This window comes from Equus przewalskii, chromosome 6, assembly GCF_037783145.1.
Source record: "Equus przewalskii isolate Varuska chromosome 6, EquPr2, whole genome shotgun sequence".
Lineage (NCBI taxonomy): Eukaryota > Metazoa > Chordata > Mammalia > Perissodactyla > Equidae > Equus > Equus przewalskii.
Window position 1 is genome coordinate 36,126,452 of NC_091836.1, and position 15,350 is coordinate 36,141,801.

At 47.7% G+C, this 15,350-nt stretch overlaps 1 protein-coding gene across 2 annotated transcripts in view; it reads right to left on the minus strand.

Annotated features, from left to right (window-relative positions):
• KIRREL3 (kirre like nephrin family adhesion molecule 3) overlaps positions 1-15,350 on the minus strand; it is a 535,312-nt gene that overhangs the window by 317,256 nt on the left and 202,706 nt on the right. The window lies entirely within an intron of this gene.

Genomic DNA, 15,350 nt, shown 5'->3' on the forward strand with positions numbered 1-15,350 from the left:
CCAGTTAAATCTTTTTTTTTTTTTTAATTTGCTACTTGGATAAAGGAGCATTCCCCCTGCCAAACCCTATAATCCAGTGCTCTATAATTTCCATTTTAACTTTTTGTTACAGACTCTATCGCCAGCATTCTGAGCTTGGCCACACTGGAAGGATGCTTTCAGTGGAGTAAATTCACCTCCTTGTTTTGCTGTTTACTTCCAATTCCCATAACCCATTGCATTCGCCAGCCTCCAGGGGAGGCATCTAGTATCATTTCATCTCTAATGTTGTGAGTGGGTTAAAACGATCATCTTTTAGGATGGCTAAAACTAACTAGAGTCTCTCTCCACCATGTCTTTCCCTGTCTTCCTGGTCCTCGGTTGGCTGAGAACAGTAGGAGCCCATAACAGACAGCATGTCATCCATTCCTGACAGCCTCGGTGCTATAATACAGGCCTGCCAAACCCATTACAGTAATGACAGCATTGCAGAATTAGAACACTCACTCCCACATAAAGAAGAAAAAAATTGGGGGGGGGGCAGGGTTGGAATCTTGTGCTATTTTTCTTTCTTTCTCCTTTCTCCTCCTAAGACGTGGCATTATTGTCTTTTATTTTCTTTTATTCCATTAAAAAGACAAGCAAGCCCACAACCATATATCCCCATGCCAGCAAACAAGTTTTCAGGGACGGGGATGGCATTAGTTGGGTCTTGGGGAACCGTCCAGAAGAGATTATTGTGGCTCATGGTGGAGCTAGCAGTGTCATTCCATTATCATTTCCTCAAATGGGGCATGTTCTCAGATGCTCTTTGCAGGGGTTTTCATAATCTCAACAGGCACTCACAGAATTAACTCTCTGCCTTGGGCACTGGGGGGAGGGGGTGCTGCAGAATTTAATGATCATCTTTTTGATTGGGGATCACAAAGTGCTATTGATAATTGTGGTAATTAAAGTGATTTGCTTTCAGTAATCAGCCCCTAGGACTCCCATGTGGAGATAAGAGAAAGAGATTGCTCCATCTGGCATATGGGCAAACTGAGGCACAGAGAGCTGGGGTCAAGGACAAAGCAATAGTTCTATCTGGCCACAAGAGACTGGTCCAGGCACATAGCCTGAGGGCTCTCCATGGAGGAGGGGGTGCAGGGGTGTCTGCTTTTGGGTAAAGGGAACATTCAGCATGAGACATACAGGGCTGGTTTAATGGAACAAAGAGATGCCCCTGGCCCAAGGCCCCCAGAGCTCCTGCAGAGTGTGGATGTTTAGGAACAATGCTGGAAGCGTATTAGCGGAAGTGCTGGGTTTCCAGGGAGTGTCAGCTTCAAATGGGGAGATGGGGGGGGGGGGCACCGGTGGCGCACACTAGGACACAGGAAGAGACAGCAAGCCTAGGGAATCAGCTTCCCTTTCTATCCTTCTTCTACCAGGCACTCAGCCCAAGGGTCAAAGGACCTCTTGGGAAGGCCAAGGGCATGTTTTACCAAATCTGACAGGAGGGGGCTGACGGCACCCTCGGGGCAAGAGGCAGAGCTCTCGTCATTGGTGATGAGGCTCCAGAGACCTGAGGAAGCCCTGCTGAGCCCTTGATTCAGTTGTAGCCACTGAGTCTGCTTCTGGGACAGACACGCCCGGGGACTGCTAAGGCCAGCAGTGTGGATGGACAATTGACTGCAGGGCAGCATGGAACAACGGAAGGAGTCCTGAGCCTGAGGTTTGAATCCTGGCCCATGCTTATCCTTGTGGCTGTTAGACCTTGGGCAGCCAGCTTATCCTCTCTCAGCCTGAGTTGTCCATGAATGGGACTAATACCACACCCTGCAGAGGGCAGCTGTGGGGCTGAAGCACGAGCCCAGAGCCCAGAGGCCGTAGTGTTGGATTCATGTTAGTTTCTTTCTTCTTTTTTTAACCAATCAACTTAATTTTTTTTAATATACATATTTTTATTGAGATATAATTGACATATAACATTATGTTAGTTTCAGGCATACAACGTAATGATTAGATATTTGTATATATTGCAAAACGATCACCACAATAAGTCTAGTTAACATCTATCACCGCACTTAGTTACAAATCTCTTTTCTTGTGATGAGAGTTTTTAAGATCAACTATCTTAGCAAATTTTAAATATACAATGCAAATGTTATCATCTATAGTCAGCATTCTGTACATTACATCCCCAGGACTTATTTTATAACTGGAAGTTTGTATCTTTTGACCACCTTCACCTATTTCGCCCACCCTCCACTCCTCACTTCTGGCAACCACCAATCTGTTCTCTTTATCTGTGAGTTTCATTAAAAAAATTTTTTTTTGGTTTGTTTTAGATTTCACATATAAGTGAGATCATATGGTATTTCCCTTTCTCTGTCTCACTTATTTCATTTAACATAATGCCTTCAAGATCCATCTATGTTGTCTCAAATGGCAAGATCTCCTTATTTTTTATGGCTGAATAATATTCCATTGTGTGTGTGTGCATGCACGTGTGTGTATGTCATATTTATATATGTCATATTTTCTTTATCCATTCATCCATCTATGGGTACTTACGTTGCTTCCATGTCTCAGCTATTGTAAATAATGCTGCAGTGAACATGGGAATGCATATATCTTTTTGAGTTAGTGTTTTCATTTCCTTTGAATAAATTTCCAGAAGTGGAACTTCTGGATAATGTGGTAGTTTTACTTTAATTTCTTGAGGAACCTCCATACTCTTTTCCATACTGGCTGCACCAATGTACATTCCCATCAGCGGTGTACGAGGGTTCCCTTCTCTCCACATCCTCATGAACTCTTGTTATTTAGTTTCCTTCTTTTTACTCTTTTAAAGGACCACTTCAGAAACTTAATCAGCCAACAGATACTTATTGAGAACCTACTGTATTTTCGACCCAGTGCTAGAAAAGTTTAAGTGAGGAACTTGCTCATAAGAATCCAGTAAAATAATGATGTTGAAAGATGATGTACAATTCTCTGCAAAAATTGGCTAAGGCTATGTGGCTGGCAGTTTGATTGGTGACATAAGGGTTAGGCATGAGAAACTCTCAAAAGCCAATGCAAGGCAAGAGATAATCAATGCTAAGTTGTCTGGTGAGAATGATAATTTCCTAGTATCCCCATCAGCTACAGGATGAAGTCCAAATAATCTGTGTGACATTCAAAGCTCCCTGTACGTCTCTCCATTTTAATACTTTGTTTCCTCGCATCAGCCTTGTCTGGTAACTATCATTCATTCATTTCATTCATCCATCCATCCATCTATCCATCCATCCTCCCATCCATCCATCCACTTATTCCACAAATACTGAGTGTCTGTTATGTGCAGGCACTGTGTGTCCCAGGTCTCTGGGAACGCATGTGAATCAGTCAGGCAGGCTGAGGATCTTATGAACTTATGGTTTAGTGTATGTAGAAGAGACAGACAATGTAAAGAAATAAGTAAGATAGATCCAAATAGTGAAAAGGACAAAGGAGAAGGTAATGAGTGACTGGAGGTAGGTTGGAAGACTACTTTGGATGGCGTGGTCTGAGTTGGACTCTTGGGAGATGTGACATTTGAGCTGAGACCTGAATATGAGAGTCCTGTCTCCAAAATGGGGGTGGGGGCGGTGGAGACAGTGATGCTGAGGAAAGAGAGCTGCAGGGGGATGGAACAGCAAGTGTGGCGGTCCTGAGGTGGGAACTAGCTGGCGTCCTTCAGGAACAGAAGGAAGGCTACTGTGGCTGGAGTTCGATGAGCCTGGGGGAAAGATGGCATGGCATGATGTCTGAGCAGAAGGCGGGGCCCAGAATGTGGTGGGCCATGCCAGTGGTGGCAAGGTGTCAAAATTGCTTTCTATGTGTGTGGGAGCCACTGAAGTGTTTAAGCAGAGAAGTAATGTGATCTGCTTTGTGTTTCAAAATCTTTTAAAACCACCAGTACTCGCAGTTTCCAAAATACACATTTCCGTGGCACATTTCCCTACCTCTGCATAGGCTGTCCCCTGGGATCCCCTTTCTACGTCTTGTTTACCTGTCAGTCTCCTACGCAGACTTGGAGATCTAACTCAGGTACATCTTCCTCTGCGAAGCCTTCCCCGACCTTCCCGCAGGCCCCATCTCCTGCCAATCACTCCTTTTTCTTGCTCCTATGCTTCACACACACGTCCAATGTTGCACGAAGCCTAACACATTGTTATTACCTGCTTACATGTGTCTGCCCTAGTGAAGGGCCTGGAACATGGTAGGGGCTTAATAGATTCGATAAGGGCCAGTAGTCAGGGTCGACTCCACAGAAGCAAATCTTGAAGGATGGGTAGAATTTTGATAGATGATAAAGAGAGCCCAGAGTCACACAAATCCTGCAGTATCTGCTGAAGTCAACATGCGACATGATTGAAAAGATATTGTCATCAAGAAGGGGAGCCCACCCCAGTGAAAGCCACACGCCCCTTTCCTCTCTCCAGTTACGGCCAGCACAGGTGTTTAATGGGAATGATAGGTGCTGACTCGCATATGATATCCATGCATTTTGCATATTTCCATTTAACACTGAAATGCATGGACAGACTTCTCAACCCCCTAGTTCCTTCCTTCCTTCATTTAGCAACTTTTAATTAAATGTCTCCCGAATATTGGCATGATGCTAGGCACTGTGAAGGATAAGAAGTAGAAATTTGTCCTTGGGGAGCTCATATGCTATGGCTCCCAGGGGAGAGACAGAAGAATACAATGGTTTCCATCAAGGGTTCTGGAATCAGAACATGTGGGTGTCAATATCGACTCTGACGAGTTGTAGGATCTTGGGCAACTGCACCTCCCTGAGCCTTGATCCCTCATTTATAAAATGAGGGTAATAAGACATGCCCAGTAGGGTTGACTCGGCAGTGTTGGCCACACAGCCAGAGCTGTGTGAATATTAGCTGTTGATTGTTGTTTTGCCCAGCTCCCTCTATGGGAGGATTTGCAGATTCCATTAAAAACTCTTGCTTAGACTCTGTGTCGGTATGTCCAGCTTCCTTCTTTCCCAAATTCCAAGCCTTGAGAGTCTGAAAAACTGCAGCTCAACGTGGCACAGTGCTTGAGCCAGATCGGGGGAGCCTGAGGTGGGGGAGGCACCCCGGACCTCCTTGCTGTGTGCTCACATGGGCCAGCCCAGCTCGCCTCTTCGCTCGTGAGCAGAACCCACCTGTTTACTTCCGTCTTCTTCTCCTGCCTTAAATCCGCCCAGAGAGACCATGAATTGGTTTCTCCTGACCTACAGACGCCTGGAAGAGTCCTCTGGTCGGCTCCCAAGACTGCTGCCCCTTCCCCACCAGCCACTCCCTCCTGCTGTCGCTACAACTGCAGCCGCACTTGGGGTCGGTGAGTGGGCCGAGCGAGCTCAGGCACGACGTCTGTGTGATTCATTTGCGCCAGGGGATTCTGAATAGATAATAATCGTCTGCAAATGGCAATTAACAGAATCTTTTAAAAAATGCCTTGATGGTTATAAAACGGCAGGCGAAGCCCATCATGCCTCTTGTTGCAAGTAATTACGGAGGCGGCCTCTCCTGCGTCGGTTCTGAATGACCTGATATTTCCACCCAGTTATGCCGAATGAGAGAGTGTCCCTCCACTTTCATCTGCCGCCCTCGGACCTCCTCCTCACAGATGGCACTGAGGAAGACTCAGTTTTCCTCCTCCCTGAAGCCCCTGCCTTGGCCCCACATTTCATCCCAGGCAGGAAAGGAATTGACAACCAGCACCATTTGAAGGTGGAGGGGCAGAGAGAGGAACTAGCATTTACTACAAAGCGTTAGACACGAAGTCTCTGGGACCTGCTGTTACTCTTGTTATCTCTGTCATCCTTAACCAACGGGGCGAGCGAAGAAATTTTATCCCCTCACTTTATTCTTTATTTTTTAACAAGGGAGGAAACTGAGGTTTGGAGAGGTTAGATGACTGGCTTGAGGCCGTCGAGCTGAAGCGAGGTTTGAAGGCTGAAGAGCCTGGTTAGGGAGCCCACCCTCTTCCCCACTGCAGAATACTCCCTGCACTTCTCCCTCACCATATTTAAAACTGTTATTCAGGATCCTGTTGTCTAATTATTTGTTTGCCTCTTGTCTAGGCTGTGCTGTAGGCTTTGCTGGGGCAGGGGGACACTGTCCTTTTCAGCGCTGTGTGCCAGGCCGGTCCTGATGCCTGTTGGCTGATAATCAATATTTGCTGAATGAATTACTGACTTCCTCTGCAGCCATGAATCATTAGAAGTGACCAATGTAAGATCATCTAGTGGTCAATTAACGTCTTTATTAAACAACATTTTCCTGTGAAGCAATAGATTTGGTACTGGCTAATCCACTCAACATGGCTTTTGTCCTGCGGGGATCCACCCCGAAACAGAGATCTGAGGCCCGTCTCTGCATTTCCTTTGTTGACAGACTGAGCATGCAGCAACAGGAGGCAGCATCCTCTGGCCTTAGCTCTATCCTAATATCCTCAAGTGCAGCCACACCTCCCGAACCCCTTCCTCTCCACCTGCTTTCTGTCTAAGGTGGCGGGGAGGGGTGCTCTGGCGGAACCACCATCTCTGCACCTGCCTGGAGAGCCCCAGGCTCCGGTGATTCCCTGCGCAGGCAGATTCGGTGCAGACTCTCATTGATGGCTTAGCTCTTATCTATTCCAGACTCTGCAACCTGCTGAACCAGGTTTGACGAAACCTCCAAGTGTTAGTTGGAAGGAAAGATGCACTACAGATGCAAACCAGAAAACAATGGTAAGATTTTGGGGAGGGGGGTTCAGGATTTAGTTTTTGGCAAGAACCCTCACACTTGGGGCTGCTAAGACCGTTTCTGGCATAGAGAACAACAGGTGTGCAGGGAAGCGCCAAGCCCAGCAGCACCGCCCCATGCAGGCGTGGCTTGTAATTTGAGGAGGAGGTTGCGGGGGTGGAGCTTCAGCCACCGGGGGACGGGGAGGTGAGCGGGCGGGTAGGTCCAAAGGACCAACCGGAGCAAGTTGCTGACTGATGTTTTTCAAAAGGCACCTGTCACCTGGCACTCCCCGCCCTCCCCCTCCCCCCCAACCCTGTACTGCTTCAGCTGGGAAGCTTTGGAGAGGCCAGGCCAGCATTTCTCGAAGTGTGTCCCCAGACCACCCTCGGTGAAGTCACCTGAGGGTTCCTTAATCAAGCAGCTTCCTGGGGTGCAGTCACGGTATCTTTGGCTTCTTGCTCCCCTGGAGGTGTTTCTTCTTGGGTCCCAAGTAGCTATCCTCCCTTGCTGGTTAGGTTTCACAGCCCAGCCCCCAACGCCCGTGCCACGTCTAATGAATCAGGATCTTCACAGATGGGCTGGGAATCTGTTTGGCTGAAAGCTCCCCAGGTGGTTCTCATGAACATTAGAACTGGGCCACTGAGCTAAGTTATATCCTGAGGGTTTGTCCTCTGGAGTAAGCTACGGTGGGGGGTGGGGGCCGGTGCTATGCTGTGGCATCATTGATCTTGGGCAAACTGCTAAGGGTATCTCAGTTCTCTAGAAAGTTCCAACAGAGAGAGGACTGTCTGTGTTTCATTTACTGGAGCTGTTAGACCCCTAAAATACTGGAAATGAGGGAATCTTCAGACTGCAGGTCAATCTCTTGATTTTATGAGACGATGATGGTTAATTTCATGTTTTAACTTGGCTGGGCCATGGTGCCCAGACATTTGGTCAAACGTATTCTAGATGTTTCTGTGAAGGGGTTTTGGGATGAGATTAGCTCTTAAGTTAGTGGATTTAGAGTAAAGCAGAGTGCCCTCCAGTCTCTACTTGTGAGTGGGCCTCATCCAGTCAGCTGAAGGCCTTACAGCCGAATGAACACGGAAAGAGAACAAAGACTGAACTCCCCTGAGCAAGAGGCCGTCCCACCAGCAGACAGCCTTTGGACTCGAACTGCACTCTTCGCTGGGTCTGCAGCCTGCCAGCCCACCCTGCAGATTTTGGACTTGCCAGGTTCCACGATTGTGTAAGCCAATTCCCTAAAATAAATCTCCCTCTCTCTACGTCCACCTCCTGTTGCTTCTGTTTCTCTGAAAACCCTAATTCAAGGCTCAACGAGGTAGGAGAACTAAAGCAGAGTCTAGAACCTCGGTCACGGCAGAGGTGTGGAAGCAGTGCATACAACTCACAGCTTCCCTTACAGGGAGAACACTAGCTTCTGTCATAGGAAGGGCATCAAGCTATGTGTGAGCATGAGTGTGCATGCACATGTGTGTGTGCACGCATGCATGTGTGTTTTCTTGCGAGCTCCTTGGAGCCTGAGGCCCACGTGTCTATTTCCCACTATTGTCCCGGTCTCTGACACTGAACTTGGAAGATAGTAAGTATTTAGTGAGTGATTGATGAAGAGTGAAAAATTCTGTGACCCTAAATTATTTGGATACTTCTGGAGACTTTCCAAAGCGCCAGGCAGCAGGACATACTGTAGTCTACTCTCTACTCCCTCTGTCCCCCACCACCCCGAATATTTTGACGCATAGGAACGAGGTTGGGGGGGTTGTAGGGCCTCTCACTGGAGGTGGAAGTGATGGGGGTCCCAAGGGTGACAGAGTGAACACTGGAGTCTGGAGAGAAAGAGGAGGGGGAGCCCCTTGTACCACAGGCCTCCTACATGGCTGGCACTCTGCTGGCTTCTTGTGTACAGGCTTTTGCATAGAATCTTCATATCAATGTGAAATAGAAAGTAAAGTTTTTTGTTTTTTTTTTAAATAAACAAAGAAAGGGTAGGAAGTAGAGATGGGGGTCAGGTATAGGGTCTAAGACCTAACCCTAACCCAGCAGGAAAATAAGCCCTAGGAAGGAATACTTTGTATGCAAGAGGAGAGAGAAAGAACTTGGAGTTCATGCTAGTGGCCACCTCAGTCACCTCTAGCTGGTGCCCAGAGCCTGTGCATTGGGTCCCCTGGGCAGCAGAGTGAGGCCTTGATGGCCTTTGGGATGGGCTATGCCCTCAGATACACAGACGGAGGGGGCCTTGGAATTGAGCTGGTTTGACTTCAGTGATAGAATTTTGCTTTTGTCATCAGAGCTCTGGGCTACCTATATCCAGGACACTGCATGCCGCCACTCAAGCCTAGTGCAGTATGTGTGGACAGTGTGCAAGCGGAGGGGCCAAGAGTGGATTTGGGCTGCATGCTCCTGAGCCCCAACACTGCATTTGTGTAACTTGTGCCTCCCCCAGGGTGGAGGCAGAATGGGGCGCCCGTCAAGTTCTTTCAGCTTCAGTTGGAAAAGCTCTCCTTTGGACAGCTGAGCCCTTGGGCTGGGTTGCTTTCTTCGGGGCAGGGCTCTCTCAGAGACTCTGACCCATCTTCCAAGCCAATTGGATCTGCATCCTCAATGGAAACCAAGCTGACAGTCCTGTACCTACTGCAGCACAGCTTCACACTCTCCCCAGCTTCTATTTTTAAAGTTGCTGCTCCTGCTCCTGGCTGCTCCATAACAAGTCCTGTACATCATCTATAAGCTGTTCCACCCCACGGCACCCCAGGACAGGCCTCCTGCTGGTCCCCAGAACTCCTAAATATGGTTTATCTCAATAAAATAATAGCAGAGTTTACCATTAGGCTTGATAACCAGTTGTCCAGTAGACTTTGGTGTTTCTAAGCAGGTGGGACAATCAAAAATACACAACTCCCCAGGTCCCAGAACGGCTCCTCATTCTTAGAAATCACTGCATTCACTTCCCAGTTGTTCTGCAAAAGAATATGCAAGCCACGGGAGGCAAGCAGACGAAGCTGTTTGCCAGATGCACTCACTTAAGGAGTCGATCGATTTAAAAATTCAGATGGATGCATTGGAAGTCGGTTCCCAAGAGCAAAATGCAATTCTCCCCAGTCCCACTGAGTTAAGCACCAAGTTACATATCTTTCCCGCCAGCATGGCCACTTCCAACAGAGTCAGCTTTGCAGAGAGGATACAGGGCGCTGGTAACTCCCTAACCCAGGTGCCCATCTTGACCCGCAGGAGATAAATGTGAGTCCTGGGACCGTGTTACTTCCTGTTTCCTCCTGTGACAGCCGTGCCCCTCCTTCTGAGCTTCCCCAAAGCATCCCTCTAAGGAGTCTGCACAGCCCAGCTAGGCCCTGCCTGGCTCTCCAGACCACTGAGGCGCCCCCAGCGGTCACGTTTGCCCCGGGGGATCAGGGCCTGCTCTCGTTCCTGAGGCACAGTTAGTGCTCAAGAAATAGTTCCTAACAAAACATTGCCTTTCATGTACCAGGTACTGGAAATTATCTTATAAATATGATTCTTAAAATTTTCATTTTTAAGCCTAATACAAATCTTTGAGGGAGAAATGCTAGTTTTTACATTTTATAGATGATGGAACCAAGCTGGGTTTTGAATTCACTTCTTCTCAAGCCACATTTGGGGCTCTCTCATGCATGACACTGGCAATGCCCCTGCTCTTTTTACCTGAAGAACGTGGAGGAAGAGGCAGCCTCAGGGCTTCTCACTCCTGTGGTTTGACGGAGGTGGGTGGGTGAGGCTGATGGACAATCGTCCTTCCTGTGGGCCAGGGCCCAGGTCCTGAGGCAGCACGTTGGGAGCCTGGGCAGCTCCCCCGGAGAGTGCTCAGGCCTGGCTAGGGGCTGTGGGGTGCCCTTGGCTTCAGGGGCTCCCTGAGTCTCTGCCAGCTCTGCTGCAGCCCTGGCCTCCAGCAGCTGGTCCAGCCTCGTTTACAGGAGCTTCCTTCCCGCCCACGGCAGGGCAGCTCTGGTCTCTCCGAGGCTCTGAGGCTCCATCCCTGCTCGGCGCAGGGCACAGGGAGAGCACTGGGAAGGGAAGGAGTGTTTCAGTGGCTTTTCCTGGGGCACCATGCAGCGGGCACGAGTGAGTCAGAAGACCTGGGCTTGTGGTCCTGGCTCTGTGATGAAATCTTGCAGAACCAGTGTCCCGTTGGTGGTATAAAGACACTGACACCTACTTCTCAGAGTGGTTGTGGGAATCAAATGAGATGCTGTACAAGCGCTATAAAATATATATCTTAGCAGAGGTACGGTGCCACAGGCCATTGGCTGCAAGACCAGGTCCACCTTGGGTTTCAATATTAGGTGAGCGAACATCGGGGTTAATTTAGGTCCCTTTAGAGAGACTGAGTCTTTCTTTAGGAATTCGCCCCAATGCAGCACATCTCTCCAAAGTGTGGGGAAAACACTTGCTTCAGTGAACAAGTCTCTAGGACGCACCAAGGATTTTGGAGCCACAGAAGACAATGGTTAAAACTTTGTGGTAATCCAAAGAGAACAGAGGGACTTAGGGGAATACCCTTTTTCCTTTCACCAAGTCCTCCCTCTGCTGTTCTTTCCCATAGAAGTATTTCAGATGAGCCCTGGGTGATGGGGTTCACACTCAGCCATCAGGGCTCCAGCTTTCCTGGCACTGCCGGGAGCGGTCCAGCGGAAGCCAGGACAGCAATGGCCCCGTGAGGCCTCCATGAGGTCTTGGAAATTTGGGTTTGTAACCAGGGATGCCCCATGTGACTTCTTGAGAGGTGTCAGCACTGCCATCTGTGAGCGGTACCAAACCTTAAACATCAGGAGAGAATCTCTCTCCTTTCCTCAGGGCCCTGGACCAGCAGAACGAGTTGGACTGCAGTGTAGGAACGTGTTGTCAGTGCCTCACAAGTGGACTCAACTCCTCCGCCGCAGTCTGTTGCTTGTTAATTGTTTGATATGTACTGGTTTTGTTTTTCCAGCAACTTGAGAGAGCAGGAACAGGATTTCCTCCAGTGCCCACTTCCCCATAGCACGTGGTGAGCATGGAGGAGGAGCCCAGCAAACACTGGCTGAACTGTGCACCGTCAGAGCCACAGGGACATTAGCTCACATCTATTTCCATGTCCCAACTTTCTGGAAGAGGCTTAGGCCCAGAGATGTTGAGTGACCTCTCCGAGGTCACATGGCTGGTGATGGCAGTGGTTCTCAACCTGGGGTGATTTTGCCCCCCAGGGGACATTTGACAATGTCCAGAGACATTTTTGATGATCATGACTAGAGGGATGCTACTGCCTCTAGTGAGTGGAGGCCAGGGATGCTGCAAACATCCTCCAGCGCACAGGCACAGCACAGCCCGCAACCAAGAATGACCTGGCCCAAAATGTCCATAGTGCTGAGGTGGAGAAACCTGGGGTTAGCGGTAAACAGAACAGTATGTTTAAAACCACTGAGTTGTTCAAGGGTCTGGAAGGTCTAGAGGACAGCGATGGTTCCAGTGCGCAACGGGAATGCAGTTAATGAAGGCAAGGGCAGGAGGTGAGGCTGGAAAGGTAGTTTGGAGGCAGGGAGAGGTCTTGTCACCAAATGGCAGTTTTGCTCCATAGACACAAAGGCTCCCTGGGTTAGTCGAAGGGCCAGTCTAGAGCTGACTCCCAGCACAGTGCTCTTTCCACCCTACCATGCTGCCTTTTCCCAGCCACTTTGTTAGACAAGAACAGATGCATGAAAAACAGACAGAGCAACTAAATGCAAGTCACTTTTTATCACCTACTGGAAAAAATCAGACTCAACTGTGAGCCCATAAACCTACCACACCATGTTACAGCTATTTACCTATTAATCAATTTTCCTCTGAGATTGTGAGCTCCTTGAGGACAGGAACTATGCTTAATGATCCTTGTATCCCTGGTACCTTCCATGATGCCTAGAAATAACAGGTACATCAAGCATGATGGTTGAATAAATGAAGCAATGGGAGAGGGTGGCCTGACACCCTCAAGCACAATTGTAAGGACCGCGATAGGTTTCCTTTGCCTGCTCTCCATTTTTTAAATATAAGCAATATACACTCATTGTACAAAAAGATGAAAAAAAACTATAGACAATTCAAAAGAATAAAATAAAAATTATGCAACCCTTCTGATTCCCCCCCGTGATAAACGCATTTAACATTCCAGTAGATATTCTGCCACCCTTTCTAGGACTGTATATTCATGAGAGTCTCATGTGCATATTTTTCTTTTTAATTAAACTGGGATCATACTATATTTGTTGTTCTGTATCTTGCTTCTTCACTTAAAAATATATTGGAAACTAGTGCAAGGGGAGGCCAAGGGATTTGTCTTGGAGTTGTGTTTGCATAGCAATCACCCTTTTTATTTAGACTGTATCTTTGAAGAGGGACTCAATCAATGCACACATCTTGCCATGTCTACGAGTATACTTCCACACTATGGCATTTAATGACTGAAACTATGCACCTGTGCCATTGTGCTGTCATGTATTAAACTAGTCCTCAATTGTTGCAATTTGTATTACTTTTATATTTTTACTATGACAACAATGCTGCAATAAATATCCTTTTAGCTAAATCTTTGCACACACCCCTAATTTTTCCTTAGTTTGAATTTCTAGAATAGAAATTGCTGGAACAAAAATGGCATATTTTACAGCTTTTGAAAAGTATGACCATGCTGCTCTCCAGAAAGTTTGAACCAACATATCTTCCCAGTGTCTGGAGAGTGCCGTGTTAGCTCTTTTTGAACAAAAGCTATCACACAGTCCACATAAACACCGAGACAAGCTATTTCACTTGCATTCAAGGACCCATCTATATCATTTCAGCATAGAAGAATGGTCATGCTTCTTACGTTACAGTCTACCAGATGTGTGCACTTAGTTTTGGTATGATGAGCTATGAAACTGTTTACATGCTTCTAAACACACACAAGAGGTGATATATATAAAAGCATGTAGCCCAGTGCCTAGTATAGCAGAAGCTCAACAAATGCCCCTGGCAGCTGTGCCCATCACTGCTGCTGTGGTTACAGCCTTTAGCATTTCTTACCTGCATGGTTGTCTCCAGCCACCTGTCTCGGAAACCTATAAGCCAATCTACACACCTGCCAGAGTGATTTGTCAAAAATGCAAATGGATCATGTCATTCCTTAGCTTAACAGTCTTCAGTTGCTCCCCATTGTCCATACACTGAAGTCTGGACTGTTGGTCAGGCTTATAAGGCTCCGTGACCTGCCCTGAGACCCTACAGCTTGATCCCCCACACTCGCCCCTGTCCCAGTCATGCTGTACCAGCGGGTCTCTCGCAGGACTCAGCCCTTTAGTCCTCTGTGACTAAGAACATGGCTATTCTCTTGCCCCGAAACACATGTGTTTCCTTTCTTACCTTGTTTGTCTACAGAACTGCCTCCTGGGAAACCTTTTTAACCCTTTTCTACCTGCCCCACCCAAGCAAGGCTATCTTCTCCCTCTATAGTCCCAGAAAAGCTTGCCCAATCACTATTTATAGGAAGTCTCCCATTGTATTGTAATCACTGTTTCCATGTGTATCTCTGCAGCTAGACTGTTTAGAATCAAAACCTTGTTTTATGGATGCAGACTTTATGTCCATATTCTCAACAGCTGGCACCAAGCTTAGCACACAATAGATGCTTAGTAAATACTTCTTGAATGAATGTATGAATAAAATGATACTGTCCTTCTTTCCTTTCTTCTTTGCTTCCTTCCCTCTGTCCATCTACAGGGCTCCATCCACAATGGTCACTGCAGTAGCAAGCTAGAGTCACTGTAATGTCTTCTCTCTTCCAGATGGCCTCCCAAGTTGCATGAACTCATGACATGCCCTACTACTCCCTTCCTAGGATCAAGCAGAACTGACGGAACCAAGTGCTCTGCCACCATCTGTATGTTCAGGAGGAGACATGGAGCTGGCTGGGATGGAGAGAACAAGCTCTCTGTCAGCGACCACAGGCAGAGCTGGAGGAGGAGGCTGGGCTGAGCCCGGCTTCATGGCATCCACAGGAAGCCCCATGCTGTGTGTGGAAGAGAGGACTGTGCTTCAGGGACCAGAAACAAAAGTCACAACGAAAGGAAGAGAGAGGAAGGGATTAGGAGAGGGAAGAAGGGCAGCAAGCACAGAGACAGACAGGCAGGGAGGGATTCAGATCCGAAGGAAAACAGGGAGAGCCTGCAGACAGGAAGGAAGAAAATGAGGAAACAACATGAACCCAAGCTAGTGTGGGCGTGTGTACTGTGATCGTGTAAGAACAGCATCTTCTGCTGACAACACTCGAGAAGCATTTTGCAGGAGAGCCTTAGCTTTTTGCTTAATGTAATTAATGACTTTGTGGCTTTAAATAAAAACCAGCTATTCATGGGGCAGCCTGACAGGGCTTCTTTTAACTTAATGTTTGCTGAACCATCCCTTCCATCTCACTTACCTGATGTGGAACATATGCTGGGATCAGAATGACAGAGAATAAATCACCAGATTTGCTTGGCTTCTTTGAAAAATGAATTTGGGGGCTGAGATTTCTCATCAGTATATATCTTCCCTGAGCAGCCTCCTGACAGAGCATCAGGCTTGGGGGACGTCCAGTGCAAAGGTAAGTGGGTACCCAGAAGTGCTCAGATG